The sequence below is a fragment of the Epinephelus lanceolatus genome, chromosome 5 (genome assembly GCF_041903045.1).
Source record: "Epinephelus lanceolatus isolate andai-2023 chromosome 5, ASM4190304v1, whole genome shotgun sequence".
NCBI classification, from domain to species: domain Eukaryota; kingdom Metazoa; phylum Chordata; class Actinopteri; order Perciformes; family Serranidae; genus Epinephelus; species Epinephelus lanceolatus.
The window spans coordinates 10,752,828-10,767,931 of record NC_135738.1 but is presented as its reverse complement, the minus strand read 5'-3'; positions in this window follow the sequence as shown (position 1 = coordinate 10,767,931).

The window sequence follows — 15,104 nt, the reverse complement described above, 5'->3', positions numbered from 1 at the left end:
ACACTCGCCAGTGAAGCAGTGGAGTGTCTGATGTGACATTTTTGTAATGAAAAGAACAATAAATTTGAAGCCTGTGTGTGTGAATGACAATAGAGAGAAAACAACTTAATTTCCCCTCAGGGATTAATAAAGTATATTTTCTTCTTCCTCTTCCTCTTCTTCTTCTTCTTCTTCTACCTCTTCTTCCTCCTCCTCCTCTTCTTCCTCTTCTCCTTCTCCTTCTTCTCCCTCTTCTTTTTCCTGTTCTCCTTCATGTTCTTCTTCCTCCTGTTCTTCCTCCTCTTATTCTTCTCCTTCGACCTCTTCTTCTTCTACCTCCTCTTCTTCCTCTTGTTCTACCTCTTCTCCTTCTTCCTCTTCCTCTTCCTCCTCTTCATCTTCCTCTTCTTCTGCATCTTCTTCCTCCTGTACTTCCTCTTCTTCTTCCTCTTCTTCTTATTCTTCCTCTTCTCCTTCCCCTTCATCTTCTTCACCATCTTCTTGCTCTTCATCTTCTCCTTCTTCTTCCTCTTCTTCACCCTCTTTTTCCTCATCTCCTTCCTTCTCTTCTACCTGTTCTTCCTCCTCTTCTTCTTCCTTGTCTTCTCTTTCTTCAGTGTGCAAAGTTTCTGTGTGCAATGACTTATCATTCATATATGAAGTAGACATGTTGTGCAAAGGCCTTCAGTGTCTATGTACATTTAAATAAGTATTAAGTAATTATCTATGTTTATGTACATTGCACTTTTCTGCCACCCATGGATATGTAACATTTGTATGTTATTATGTCGAGTAAATGTTGAAACTTTGTCTCTTAACATTTCAGCATCACTGTGATTAATGGGTAGATATGTGTAGGCACCAAACCACTTGGATATGTTTAGGGAAAGATCATGATTTAGTTCTGAACAGCCGCTTTTGGTGGCAAAATCATGGCTGAAGTTGCTGATTTTGTTGCATTGTTGTTGTCATGGACAGTGGTCTGGAGCTTGGCAGCCGTCTCACTTAGATCTCACAGCACCCAACATCCCCTCCAGCTCCCAATGACAAAGTCACTCTATATATATCTGAACTAAATCACTTGAGAAACGTTGATGATATGTATGAAATGTTACATATCTGGGGTTTGAAGAAACCTGCAATGCCAACTTTTTTTTCTGGTGACTGGGCTGCACACACACACACACACACACACACACACACACACACACATGCAACACCTGTACAATGATTGTAACCTTGAGAGACAGTAGTTTCTTCCTTGCTTCTTACGACTGACAACCGCCCACGGCAAAATTTTGGTACAATCATAGCCTTACGAAATAGGATGAGGCTAACAACAAAAATCAGTACATCACATTTACTTGAGAACCAGCAGATTTACCTTACCGAGCAAAACAGAATTTTCATATTTCCTGTGGACTGCCTGCCTCAGCCACATGTCATATGCTTCTAATCCAAAATATATCCAATGCACCCTTTAATCATGGAGATGTATACAACCCATCAGTGTTCCATTATTGTAGTTTATACCTGCAACCACATCCGTCACCTGAAAGCTACACTGTGATACCAAAGTTTAGCTCAAAAGCCAAACCCCCACTCTAAAACATCCACGTGTAGGCTTTGAGCGCACCTTCCCCTTAGAGGAAAGTTTATCAGCACTTCCTACTCTCTGCTCTGCTGTCTCCCTCTGGATCTATGAGATCACAGCCTAAACACACACGCGCAGTACATACTCTACATTCACACAACAATTTGTTCCATGTGAGCTGGCTGACAGAATCTGGCTCCACCATAACCTTTAATGTATAGTAATCCCAAACCAGCCAGACTGGAAAGCACAAGCATGTGAGTGTTATTCTAGGATTATATGATACATGATTTCGAGGAATTTGACTGAACACATGTCTCATATACAGTATGTACACAGCAAACCAGTGCCTGCAAATCTCCTCAAAGTATTGTATGTCAAGCTTGGCAAGCGTCCCTCCAGTCTTGGTTAAAGTCATTTGTCCAAGTAACGGATTTTATGGTGCCTTTATGTTTTTGACCACAAGAACTGAGGGGAGAATGTGTGTGGGACATTCACAATATTTCATGAACGAGACAGACACAGCAGTATGGAGCAAATGGTGTGGGGTCACATTTCCTTAACAATTCAACTCTCGCAGTCAGATTTCACGATATACTACGTTGGAGAAAACAGGTACTGATTGTTTTCTTATCCAATCCTGAGAGCGCTTATCATATCAACATCAGGCTTTTAAAATGGCAATCTCAAAGATTTCAGTCCCGGTTCATTTAGTGACACCTTTAGTTACTGTGGTAACAACAAATGTGGTTTAATACTGCAGGTCACAGAGTTCTGGGAGCAGCAAAACAAACTATTGTCATTTTAATAAAGAAGTCAGGCAGTTATTATCCTATTTCCACTATTTTGTAAGCAACTGTGATCTGATTTTATGCTGCACACGGCATGAGTCTGCAGACAGCAGAGCACAGTGAAAGGAATTGGCTAACTCAAGAAGTTGGAGACATACAGCCAGTCGCCTGCAGCTCTTCATCCAATAGCTCACTGTGGCTGCTCCGTCTCCTTTCCATTACTCACTGCAATATTTCAAACCAGAGTTGTGGATTCAGACTCAAGTCACAGATTTGATGAATTTAGACTAGACTTGACAAAAACAAAAAAGACTTGCAACTTGACTTAGACTTTAACACCAAAGACTGAAAATATTTGATACCTTACCCACAAGCCCAAAGATTAAAAAAGTATTTCATTTAAAAAGTGAGCCAAAAATCATTTCACCCTCCATCAGTTCCCTGAAGTAACAAACATTAACACCATTCATTCCTAGCGAGGCAACACTTTATTTCCAGATCCACTTTGTTTGAACAAATGGCTGTGGGGCAGCTGTGGCTCAGGAGGGTCACCCACTAATTGGAAGGTCTGTGGTTTGATCTCCTTGAGCTCCTCCAGTCCACATGTCAAATATCCTCAGGCGAGGCTCTGAACCCCAAATTGCCCCAGTCCATCAGTGTGTGAGTGCATTTGCATGGTTACTGAGTAGCAGGTGGAACCTTGTGACATAGTGTCACAACGTCTGCTTCACAACGAACAAGAAGTAGTTGACATGTAGGGTAACAGAGGAAATCCAGACTCAAAAACTCAGTGGGAAAACACAGGCCATGAAGTGGGATAGCCAACTCACTAATGGTTCAAACTATAAAGTAGCATGCAAATGACAAACACTAGCATAAACTACAAACTGCTCAGTCCTGCATGATAGGAAATGTGGGCATCAACCTCGGTGATCTGCGTGTGTGGAAGCCGAATATGACTCCATAGTGTAAAAGAGCTTTGAGCGGTCGGAAGACTAGAAAGGCGCATACAAGTGCAAGTCCATTTACCATTTACAAATCCAACAGCATCCAGTCAAACTACAGGAGAAAAGCATGAAGAACTAACGTTATGTTACTGAGCACCAGCTGGAAAAAATTGTTCACGTGCAAAAGCTACCGGTCGTCAACAAACAAACAAACAAAATCACAGTATGCAAAATGTGCAGGTCAAAAAAAGTACAGACAGAGGTGCAGCAACTTCCAAACAAATGCACATTTTAAAAAATCATTAATGATTTTTATCATTTCTGTGTTGTTAAAATGGCATTTAGTAAACAGCACATTATGACTTGTTTAGGACTAAAGTTTAGAAATTAGGACCTGCCTGTCTTGACTTGGGACTTGATTTCAAAGACCTGAGACTTGTGACGTCCGGGGCGTCCGGGGTTTTTTTATAAACTGATGATAATGTCCGGTTTTCCGTGTGTTTGTGTGTGTGTGTGTGTGTGTGTGTTAGAGTGCGACACGGGCCGCATATTTCTGTCTGAACCTGAACCAAGCCCGACATTATTTAATGACCAAAGCACTGAGTTTGTCACACAGTTGTTACGGTTACAGGCTATTTAACAGGCCGGGCGTGCTCAGCGGAGAAGGAGACCTCCGTGTTTGAGACAGAAGCAGGAGGCGGGAGGTCCGACGCTTCCAGCGAGAGGAGAGGGAGAAATAAAACAAAATAAGATAAAATAGGAAAAACCTGTCTCCCTCTTTTATTTTATTTTCAGCGTTTAATCAAGGTGGAGGCGGGTGGCGGGAGGTCCGAGACTTCCAGAGAGGGGAGAGGTAGAAACAAACAGCCAATGTGTGTGTGTGTGTGTGTGTGTGTGTGTGTGTGTGTGTTATGTTCAGGTGTTGTCACGTAAATAACAGTGCCCAAGCAATAAACAGGACAGACAATAGGATTTTATTTATTTTTACACTACATTTTCACTGAAAGCTGACCGAATCCGACCCGAGCCTGAATACAATTTATAGCTACATTTTTGACCAAACCCGTCCGACCCGTCGGGTACCGTCGGGCTCGGATTGCCACACTCTAGTGTGTGTATGTGTCCTTACTGGGGCCCATCTGAATTTCTGTCTTTGAGAGATATTATTTTGTAATATAACTGAATTTTCTATCCATACATATAAATTTTAAATATATTAAAATTATAAGGCATCTTTGAGTAAACTGCGAGTATCATTTAAGTAGGCTATGTCGTGGCCGGCCGTGCGTCCTCTTTTTTGGAAATCAAAATATGGTCACCCTAGACTTGCAAAACAATGACTTGGTCCCATCTCTGTTTTAAACTACCCTGCTGTCATAAAAAGACAAAATGACTGTTTTGTTTTGCAGATGTATTTTTGATGAATGATAGCAGAAAGGTCAGTGAAAAACACACTGCATCTCCTGTGACTACTTCCTAATGAAAGTCTACTCATGTCCCTCTAGTTCAGTGGTGGGTTGCGGTCCAAAAGTGAGTCATGGGTCCACTCTGAATGGACCACATGTGACTCATGAATGTGTGAAGTTTTTAAAAAAAACACACTTTATATTGAAGTACACTGATTTTTGGGCACAGAGCTTTCAGTTTGAAGTGCTGTGTCCTGCTGTCGAGTGATTGACTGACAGGCAGCTACTTAACAGAGACAGCAAACTAGCTCAGTGACATGGCCAAACACAAGTATGATGCTAAATAGATTAAACTGAACTGATGGACCTTGAAGTAATGACGAAGGAGAAATCTGGACCCCATGGCTGGACCAGTTAAGAACCACTGATGCTTTTAATGCAAAGCCGCAGCAAGAGGAAATGTTGAGTTTGCATTAGCAGTGACTTAAAGGACTTCACCCACAAAATGACCATTTGAAATCAAGTAAATGCCGTGTTACCTTTAATTTTATGAAGAAAACTTTTACTCACATGCCTCCATGGAAAACTGAACATATGGAGTTACTGATTGATTGGGGACAATGTTTAACAACAGCAAAACTACGTTATAACATCCATTTACAAACTTTCACACAACTCTTGCAGTTTAATCAAAGTCTCATTCATCCAGTTGTATTCTCAGTAGCCTACATCCCAAATTTACATAAAACTTTACTATTTAAGACTGAAAGTAAAACTTATGTATGCTCTGTTTAAAGCCGGACTCAAATACTAAGGTTTATTTATTTATTTTTTGTAGAAAAAATGCATGTGTTCGGGAAGTACTGAGCATGTAACAGGATAAATGAGACATGGATTATACTGCACAACTTGTGTGAAAGTCTTTGAAAAGATGTTTTGGTAAAGTTTGCTGTTGGTAAATGTGGCCCCCAATCAATCAATAAATGGTTTTTCTTCACGAATTCATGGTAAGATGGCATCACTAATTGATTTACAACTGATTACCAAGATGACCAATTACATTGGTGAGTTATTGGTGAAGTATTGCTTCGAAACAGATTTTTTTTCCTGCAAATGTCAAAAAATAATACTGTAGTTATATAAATATTGCAATACTTTCATCAGTGGGCCATAAGCTCAATAGATAGTAACACAACAGACATTTATTGAAACGAGAAACTGAGATGATTACATCATTGTCCTTGGAGATCTGCACAACCTCCAAACTCCATGTTACCGCTCCACTCATAAAATATTAGAACACACTGACGCCGCATCCTGTAACACCGAGTTCTCTCTGGTTAGTTTACATATCTGGAATGTTAGAGACTGGTGGTTCTCGCTACGTGACAAGCAGAGTGTAAGCACAGGTACTCAGATTAATACTCTCATACAAATGCTACTATTAGGCACTTCTCATAGAACGCCAATACATTTAAACACAAGTTCAGAAGGATGTGGTCAACGACAGAATTTTTAAACTGGAAGTCTGCAAAGATGCGTTGTTATTCTTACAGTCATAATTCAGAGTACTAGCTGCCTCTCAGGATGTTCAATCCTCTGTGATTACATGACTGAAAAGTAAACAGGATTTCTCTATATTGCGGCACATTTGGGTTACAATACATGGTAGTAAGCTTTAAATTTGAGGGCATTTGAAGCTTGATGATGTCAGCAACAGAGAAAAAATAAAGCTGTGCAGATTTCTGCTGTACAGTCTGAAGTGATGCACGTCTGGAGGATATGACTCTCGAGGTCTCAACTGGATAACATTTAAATTAACGTTGACAGAATCACTTTAATATACAGTATTGACTGTATCAACTGCATAACTGATATGATTGCTAGGAATCATGCAAATGTCAAGAACCTGCAGGTTAATGTATGTCCTCAAGCTCTGAATTTTAAACTGCCAACATCTGCTTGAACATATTGCACAGCTCATGATTAATACTGGGACAAAACAACATGGAATATATTTCTATACATATCCTGCAGGTGCCCCAGCCTTACTTTCAGTCCTTGGTAGATGCTTTTAAAATGCTTTTGGCTGTCTGCTTGTGATTGGGATCAGGCAGTAATCAAGTCATGTTGAGTCTGTTTGTATAGCTCAGTTTCACTTATAATGTATCAAAGGGTTTTATAGGCTCACAACAACACAGCTTCCTGACCCAGCTGGAGCTGGGCTAGGGAAAACTAAGCAAAACAAAACAAAATTCGGAAGTAAGGCAAACGGAGGAAATCTCTGGAGTGGAAGGTCAGCACATGACACAGTGGTGTCTAGTGGTTTGCTTGTTATTAGCTCTGTATACAGTTTGTCAAAGCAATTAACCAGCAAGCACTGCTGTGCTGAATTCCCAAATCACAGGCATCAGTGTGCAAGAAAATTCCTAAAGTAACAACCACAAGATGCGAAACAAGGACGCAGCTTCTACTAATCGCTGAATTAAAAGGAAACTCCATCAAGTCTGTTTATAGGTCTTGGGGAGAACTGCTGCTGTGAAGAAAGGTTGTAGATATGTGGCTCCAGAGGGAGCTGCTTGAAATCTGATAAATTGCCGATGTCGCTTGCGTCAGTGTCAGCAGGGACTGGAGATTACAACCTTGACAATAATAACATTTCTGGGGGAGTGCAGCGGAGTGAGCTTACCAGAACTCTGCAGCCCGCTCCTCATCTTAGCTGGAGGCCAGCAGCTGGAGGCTACGTTAGCCACTCGACAGGCAGGTAGGTACAAGGCAGCAGAAAAAGGACCCAAATGCAGTCAATAGGAAGACAGGAACAGTTCACTGATTTATTTAAGAAGCAAGGATACATCAGAATACAGGCGGGTAGATGAGACGTAAGGGTTCAGTAGCAGATACAGGATTTGGTGGCTGGAAAGATAGGCAGGTACCCATATCGGTTATTTGGGAGAGCACAGATAAGATGATGAAAACAGGTATTTATTCCACCTGAAGTCACTCGTTATTATTCGGGGGGGAGTCATTATGTTTCCTTAAACCAGTTCATATCATTATGGATGGCCACAAGATAAAATACCCAACCTGTTTTCAACACAGGACTTTGATTTCACTAACTAGGTGTTTAATTTCCTGCACATTATTGAAAAGCGATCGCTAAATTCTGTAGTCGTCCCATCAGGTCAGCACACAGCAGGTAGCAGACTAAAAGCTGACGGTTCCTGGTCATCACTCTTGCATCAAGGAGAAGGAGGAGGTGTAACTTGCGGGAGTAGCGAGACAAGAGCATGACGTGGCAACTGGATTTCTTACTTTTAGGTTATACTGCGTCCTAACTGGATCCAATGTGAGTGAGCATCAGCAGCTAAATCAGTTTGATTGCACTGTTTTCTATTGGACTGACATAACTGCCCGTGAGTGATGCAGCACGATGTGGTGCGGAGTTTTGAGAGAAACCTTTATGTCTTTTATTTTAAGTACCGCAATGGGTGAGGAATGGCTGACTCACAAGGTTGAATTGAGGAGTTCTCTATATGATACCTCCTCATTTCACTACACAAACCTACATAAGTTTGCATCTGGCTTGAAGGAGATCGCCAAGGAGCTGATGGGAAAGTCTGAGGACATCTGGTGGATGGATGAAGAACGACGAGTCCATAGAGTTCCGAAGAAATGCATTGGCCCAGGGGGATTGAGAGGTGGCTGGAGACAGGAAAGGAGGAGCAAAATGAAAACGAGTCAAGCTGTCATTTTGACACCGCCATTACACACCTGAAATGCAGGCACCATGATTTGACAAGGCAGATGAATGCTTTGAACAAGACCCCAGGAACAGCGGCAGACTTTGGATTCAATTTTACATAGCGGCCAAACATGTCGATCATGTGATGCCATGTTTCCAAAAAAGGCTTATTCTCATCGACTGATATTGTGAAAGAAACGTCTGTGAGCGTCACAACATCCCTCTATCAGAATTTGATCTATTCAGTCTGATAACATTTCAAAAGTCTAGAAGAGCTGCATGGTTAAATCATTTCTCACTTCAAGTTAGCAAAAGGCTAAACCGGAAGTTAACCACTTGGCTGCTGTTAAGTCTCTAGTGTACAGTGGAAATCAAGTTTTTTGGCTTCATGTGCCACTGACCAACATTCACAGGAATGAACAGGGCCCCGCCTCCAATGCTGTATTCAGTTCTCTTTATATATACACGAATATAAAGGATGATATATTTGGTTCTGCTGCAACGATCCTTTTTGATCGTTCTTTTATAGCAAGTCTGACAGCATTATAAGACTGCAATGCTAAATAAAGTTAACTACATCCAAGTATAAACTCTCTAGGACTGTAACAATGGCAAGTAAAATATGATGGTATCACCTGCAACTAACCCTGTCAAATTGCCGGCGGCTGGTTTTAGAACGTAAAGCACGTCACCTGTTTCAACAGCCAATCAGCTTGCAGTGAAGTCCGCTGTGCCCACAGATGGCGTGTTCGCTTGTTGCCGCAGGTGCTATGTCCCTGCCGAGCCTTCTGCTTTTCTGTCCTCATGGTGTGCCAGTGTCGGACGGTGGGTCGCTGCTGCTGCTGTTCGCTGTATGTGCTTCCCATTTCTGTTTTTCACCATTTCATCACTACTACAAATGCAACTGTAGGCAAGTATCTCACTATCAATATCCTCATTCATATTTTAATAAGCTACAGATTATATTCAGGTACAAAATAATCCTGAAAAGCTGGAAACAGAGTGGAGGCACAGAGGGCTGTTGCATAGAGATGATACACCATCTCATCTAGTTGCATTGGTGTGAACCGGCGGGTTTTTAGAACGTTGCAGAAGGGCGCATTGCAAGTAGATGCATGTTTCATCTCGTCTCGTTGCGAATCTTTGGTCTGAACTGGGCTTTGAGTGTTTGTTTTACTATTTGTCTGCTTTTTACAATGTTGTCTTTTGTGTCTGGTGAGCCGAAGACAAGTTTCCACCCCTGGTAGACGATGAAGATATATTCTATTCTATTCAATGGAGAACTCTTTTAATGGCACTTACTACCGTGAACTCTATGACACCAGAGCGAACTGGATTTTTATGGTATCCATCACGTCAACTTGTTAGCTAAAGGTTTAGATAAAAGCATGTTATAGAATTCTGGTAAGTATGGGGATGGCACAGGCAGTTTAGCTCCTTAATATTACAGTCACATCCGCATCCCATTTTCTTTATGGCGTTTCTGTGACACGTATCTCATTGTCCCTCCTTCAGTCTTCGACGGTAGAATAAATATTTATAGCCACAGAGCACATACTGTACTTGTACTGTAAGCCATAACTTCATGAAATGTTTGGAGACCTGTCTGCGCTGTGGTCCTCGTCTGTGGCACCTTCAGCTGACCTATTTTAAAACTGAGCAAATAATGCCCTCCCCTGTCTGTGTATCCACAGTGTCAACACAGATTGCCATAATGCATTTGCACAGGATATACGCCAATGAACAAAATGGGAACACTGAATAAACACAAAGCAGAAGTGTTTATTAGCTTAGCATCATGTCTGGCTACCACTATTACATCACAGATCAAAATAGCCCATTATCAATATGATTCTAGTCTAGTAGATTATGAACTGGAAGTTTACTGATTAAAGAGAACGAACGCGAGTGTCTGTATCTGGCTGGAGTTAGGGGGGCGATCCCACATCGGCAGCTGATGTGATAAAAACAGAGGTGCTCCTTTCTCCAAGTCTGAATGACTTATGATTTGTTCTTAGAGCCTTGCTTGAGTAGAAATGTAAAGTGTCCTCACACAAACTTTGCAGTGGAAATTTATGAAAAGAGATTTACAGTCAATCAGGTTATCAGATCATTTTGATGTCATATGCTTCTTTTATGCTTTTTTTTTTTTGCTTTCTCCTTAAGCCTTCCTGGAAATTTCAGAGCGAAAAATGACAAACACATTTCTCCGTTTGTGTGCAAAGAGATCCAGACATGCTGTAAAAAGATAAATATCCATCTGTCTGTAGAAAAAAGCATTCCCTTGCTCTTCTAGGACCTGCCACCACTTCTTCAGAAGATTCTTATCTATGAGGTTTTCTTTTGTTCCTTTGCTGCTCTGAGATTTTTTAAACTTCATGTCACTTTCCTCTCTTTATTTCCTATATGGATATAACACAGTGCTCCTTCGGGGCATTTTCAAATCTGTTCATTCTATTATCCATTAAATCAACAAATATCATTAAATAAACTCCATTATCTGGGCCAAGTGACTAATTATGCACTGAGACTAAAGCTAAATATTAGCTGAGATTATGTGCTGTATGTGCTGTGTTTGTCAAGGGATTTGATACGATATTGCCTTCTTATCATATGTACACACAAAGCTTATCTCTGAAGACCTACTTGGGTAAAACCTCTTGACAACGCATGAAAAAAGAAAGCACTACCACTTCAACTACTTTTATCACTAATTAGTAAAACACTGTGCAATAAATAAAGCCATGCATCTAATAAAGACTTTAGCATTGTGACCTTGGTGTGAGTGCCTGACCTTGATGTCTGCATGCATTTAAGGATTTCAAAACTTTCTCTTCCTCAAGCACAACTTCACATATCATTCACTTTTGACTTGAAAAGCTACATGGGCTAAAAACAATCAATCAATCTTTATTTGAATAGCTCATTTCATACATTTATAGGCAAATCAAACAGATGACTGACATGCTGAGAATAAGATGGCACAAATATAAAAAAAAAAAACGCACTTGTTATGCAAGCTTTTGTGGCATATTATCAAATCGTCTATGTCTACATATATTGTCATTGTTTCCCCCTTAGAATACTTTGTTTTCAACAGGACACAGGAATGCTTTGGGCTAAATGCAAATGCTCACAATGATAATGCTAGTACAAATTTTAGAGCAATCCATACAATAGCCCTCTCACCGTCCAACGGCCCACCCACAGGCCTTTGTATGGTTTATAAAATGATTATGTACACAGCTGCTGTGTTTAAAGCCCCTACAAGGAACTTTCATTTTGAGTTGATTTTAGCGACCCTGTGGACAAAAGCGGTAGTGTTTTGCCGGAATGAAGCCTACATTTCCCATGAGCTCTAGCGCATATTGTCGTAAAGACGCTTACCTGGCTCGCGCATGTGTTTGTTTTGGGGATGAATGAAACAACAAGACGGGAAAACTTTGCTGATCCCAGCTCACCTCTGCCGCGCCCCAGCTCCACCTCTCCGGTGTAAGCGCCACCGCCGCCGGGGTAAACGCAGCGGTCGGCTGGTAAGGCTGAAGGCCTGTTTGGCGAGCACTTCCACGGCTCTTTATTTCTCGGCACTCGCTGGACCCTGTCGACACCTGGCTGGTACCTGTCGTCGGCCCGGATGAGGTGTTCCAGCCCCGCGGCCCCTGCTCTCCTTGTCCCCGCTGGTGCGGGGTGAATCTGCGCAACCTGCGGCCTCTGTGTGTGGCTCCCCGGACAGCTAACGCCGTGGACCCACTGGCTCCTGCCAGGATTGGGCTGGTAAATGCTAGATCGCTAGCGAACAAAACGTTTATCCTGAAGGATTTCCTAGCCAGCCTACTTTAGAATACAGAGTACAATGATGGGTGAGTGATTTACAGCTGGTGATGAATCTTAAGGCACAATGATACGTGGCATCCAGCATATGCAATGAGGTAGAGCAGGCATTCATGTACAGTACATCACCATAATCTAATAATGGAATAAAAGTAGCAGCAACAAGCCTTTTTTTAAAAAAACAAAAGAAAAACAAGATTTATTTCGGAAATAAAAGCCCAATCTCACCTTTAGTTTCTTTGCCAGGTTCTCAATATGGGGTTTAAAAGACAAATTGTCATCAAGGATGATACCTAGGTATTTAAAAGTGGAAACGATCTCAATAAGAGTACCTTGAGCTGTATATAGAGTAGGACGATAATTAGTTTTGTCCCTGGATTTAGTAAAGATCATTTTAGTTTTGTCTGCATTAAGCACAAGTCTCAAAAACAGGAGTTGGGCTTCTATTTCTTTAAAAGCAGCTTGCAAGCGATCAACAGCCGTCAACACAGTGCCTCCAAAACAATAAATAACAGTATCATCTGCATAAAAATTGATAAAATTCCAACAGTTCTCATACAGTCTCCCAAAGGTCCACACAATCTAAATACACATTTACATTTGTATGTAAACTCTGAAATGCTGGCTAAAGTCCGAGCTTTTGAGTAACACCTCACTTGAGCCAATAAGACCTTCCATGCACTCTCCACAGCCTACAACAGCCAATGAGAGCCTGTATTAAAAGGAAGGGCCTACCTCACTTCTCAGATTACAGAGCCAGTAAAAAGCAAGAGGTTTTTCAGAGGACTGATGGGTTTTGTAGTCAATGACACTCCTGACCTCTACGGAGCTTTTGGACCAGTTATTGTCATTATAGAGCGTTCATTCATTCATTCTTTATTTCCAGTAACTGCTTATCTTGTTGGGGGTTGCGGGGCTGGAGCCTATCCCAGCTGACATTGGGCAAGAGGCGGGGTACACCTAGACAGGTCACCAGACTATCACAGGGCTGACACAAAGAGACAGACACCCATTCACGCTCACATTCACACCTACGGACAATTTAGAGTCACCGATTCTTTGGACTGTGGGAGGAAGCTGGAGTACCAGGAGAAAACACACGCTGACACAGGTAGAACATGCAAACCTCTAACCGCCCACCCTGGACTCGTACTAGGAACCCTCTTGCTGTGAGGTAACAATGCTAACCACGGCACCACCATGCCACCATTATAAATGTACATAAATAATAAACAAATAAATGGCTCTTCTGTATAAGGAAAACCTTAGAAAAACGTGGATTTTTTTCCCCCTGTAATGTTATTATATACTTTGAATTTGGACTAGGTGAGGCTTCCTGGTTATGGCCTCATTGTGTTTTCCAGTTGATACCTCCCAATCTGCAGCATCTTTTTTTAAAGAAAATATTCAGGCGGATGTCAAACAAAAAAAACCCTTTTATTTCAGCGTGTTGAAATTTCTATTACTCAGTGACTGCAGGGGAAAAAACTTCAGTGTTTCCTTTCAAATAAGACCATGCATGCACATCTACTAAAGATGAAACAAGAACAGCTTTACATTTATTGGGTATGGGGTACTTTGGGTATGCCTTCAATAGGCATTTTAGGTGGAATTTACAGGGATGGTAAAAGGCTATGATATTTTTGAACCTGGACCAATCACCAATAAAAATGTTGGCATTGTAATGTTTCTGCAAACCACCGATATGTCGCACATAGTGGACATTTCGAAACTTGATGCTTCTTCTCATTTAAACTTAGAATTTTATCTTTGGACAGCACTATGGTTAACATGTGGTTAGGTTCAGGCACCAAAACCACTTGGTTAGGGTTAGGAAAACATGTTTTGACTAAAAAAATCCCTTTTTGGCTGCTTCAAACACGGATGGAAAACCTTCCAAACTCTTCCTATAAAGGCCTGTCTCTAAAGGTGGTCCGCTGCTGTCTGCTGCTTGGCAGCTGTCTTGCCTAGGTGTCATGCCATCCACCGTCCCTTCCTCACTTGATGAGAATCTCAGCTCATTCATGTCATCTGAACTACGTCATACCAGCGAGACAAACAGATGGACGTTGCCATCCATAGAGCTGTGCAAAACACGGCATTAATACAAATGTGTGAACAGATCATTGTTTCATTTGCACACAGACATTTCAATGTTCAGTCATGCTTGCATGCACAAATGCATAGAGTGCAAATCCACATGGACCATGCCTTTGCAAACAGAAATACACAAGCCATCATAACAGTACGTTATTAATCATGACGACAGGCTGGCCAGGTCACTAATGTCTGCTGAAGCATGGGAAGATGATTAATTAAGTCTCAGCTGGTACATAAACAAAGACAAAGAAAAAAAAAGACCACAGCAGCCACGACTGCAGATTTATGTTCAGCAGGTAGATGTGGTGACAAAAGAAGCTGAGACGAGCTACATTTCTCATCCTCCCAGCTCAGGCGCTGTAATATATAATACCTAAACCTGGAGACGCAGACACAAACACAGACACACACGCATAATGTTCCACTGCCTCTTCCATCTTCTCATTACCCATCTACCTGTCCTAAAACTGTCACAACTAATATATAGCTTTAATGCCTTTGTCACAGCCAAAGTTAAAAAACGCCCAGCATGAATAATACTGTGGGACGTGGGATTTACTCTGTGTATGCTTGTGCAAGGGAAATACTGCTTGAGTGTTGTATATGACACAGTGGAAATGTTTCTGTCAGGCTGTAAATTCAGTTTACTCAATATGTAAACTGTGATGGTATTAATGTAGATCCTTCGTACTTGATCCGCTCTCCATAGATGGA